The sequence below is a fragment of the Pteropus vampyrus genome, unplaced genomic scaffold (genome assembly GCF_000151845.1).
Source record: "Pteropus vampyrus isolate Shadow unplaced genomic scaffold, Pvam_2.0 Scaffold11, whole genome shotgun sequence".
Lineage (NCBI taxonomy): Eukaryota > Metazoa > Chordata > Mammalia > Chiroptera > Pteropodidae > Pteropus > Pteropus vampyrus.
In genome coordinates, this window is record NW_011888792.1 from 13,819,944 (window position 1) to 13,821,885 (window position 1,942).

General features: G+C 38.8%; 1 pseudogene; it reads left to right on the plus strand.

Annotated features, from left to right (window-relative positions):
• Positions 1 to 1,792: 1,792 nt before the first annotated feature.
• Positions 1,793 to 1,908, plus strand: LOC111732093 (annotated as a pseudogene).
• Positions 1,909 to 1,942: the final 34 nt, after the last annotated feature.

The window sequence follows — 1,942 nt, forward strand, 5'->3', positions numbered from 1 at the left end:
CTATAAAAACTGATTTCTTACTCTTGTCACATTCCAGTGCGGATCAGGGGGCTTTCCTAGAGGCTCTGCTCCAAATCGTGGTTTGGGAATTAAGGCTCTTTCCATTGTGTGATTCCATCATCTTAGAATGCTTGGCTGTGGGCTCAGGTGGTAGAACATGAGTGAGTAATCAGGAGATCTTGATCAGAATTAGAAGGGACTCCCACATTCCACTTGCCAAAACCCAGTCAGGTGGCCCCAAGCTAACTGCAAGCAGGATCCAGAAAATCTATGTGCCTAGATAGAGGAAACAGTGTGGAGAGCATCAGCCGTGTTCTGCCACACACTGAGTCGCTTTGCAGGTTGTGCAGGAAAATCAGCTGCACTGTGTTAAAGAGCACTTTGACCAAGGTCTGAGGCACAGTTGTGTGCAGTGATTAGTTATAAGTATGCGGAGATATTGTATCCATCAGCTCTCAGGGTGGCTGGACAGAGATTATGGCAGCTGGAAGAACCCCCAGGGCAGCCACCACTGGTCATAAACTACCTCATACAAATATCATTTTGTGGTATGGAAAACAAAAGAAATCACTACCGTGTGTCTACACCTAATCATTGACCAAAAAGCCATATTAACTGACGTGGCCACTATTACTGGCTATTTCTGAAATCAAATTTACCTCCTAGATATCTTCCTTGTTACAGAAACTTAAGCTAGAGTGCTATATACTCTGAAGGTAATTTAATTACTAGTGCTATCTCCAGGATAAATGTTTTAAGTCATGAGGGGGCTCCTTTGAAATGGATAACCTTCATTTTTATGTATGAAATAGTGGGCTAGTTAAAACAACATTACATTACATTATGCAAGTAAACTCTATGCTGCCTGGAATAATTGTTTTTCTTTTCCTCCTGCTCATTCTCCTCCTCTTTCTCTTTCTCCTTTTCTTCCTTATTCCAAACAAGCTAGAGGCCAGGTATTCTGTTCCTTGTGTTGCCCCACAGTAAGTAGCTTGATGCCAGGCCCCTAATAGCTGCCCAGAAAAAAATTATTGGTTGATTAATTTGCTTAGTAGACATGTTGACAAAAGAAAATAGATTTAAACTGCTGCAGATCTTTTAAGGTAAAATATTTTTTTAAATTTCCTCCCAGATGTAAATATTTAGTAACAGAATTATTTCTTGGAAAGATTTCAATCCTCTTTAATAATCACAACTGTATTTTAATATGTGCCATTCATTTGATGTACATTATCTTTCTCTCTAAACTGTTTCAAGCATATAAAAATTCCAGAGAATATTATTAAAAAATATATCCAGCACTGACCTTAAATTACGTTACAAATCACATTGAAACCCTCTCTGTGTCCTTACTGGAATGCTATCACCTTTCCCTTTACAGAAGTAGTTACTACCCTAAATTTGGTGTTTATTTTACATATTCCCAAATGGTATTATATTGTTCATGTATCTTTGACAATGCTTCTTTTTTTTGCCTAAAATATATGTCTGAGGTACATGCTGTTATGTGCAGCTCTGATTCATTTGTTTTCATTGCCGTATAGCATTCAGAACCAAGAGAAAATGTATCTATTCTGCTGTGCTAATATACTTCCAGATCATTTCCAATTTTTTGCTTTTACAAGAAGAACTTCAATAAAGTCTTTGCAAATGCTTCCTTGGGTGCCTGTGCTAAAGCATTTCAAGGACAAAGGCATAGAAGTGAAATTGGTGGCTTTAAAAAGTCACGCTTTGGACATGGTTCCATAGTGTAACGGTTAACACATCTGCCCCAGTGGAGCCATGGACTATAGTCTATGGCCATGCCACCCTTAACAAGCCTGATGTCTGATCTTGGAAGCTAAGCAGAGTCGGGCCTGGTTAGTACTTGGATGGGAGACCACCTAGGAAGACCAGGTGCTGCAGGCATAAATAATAAAAAAATAATAAATTAAAGATTGTG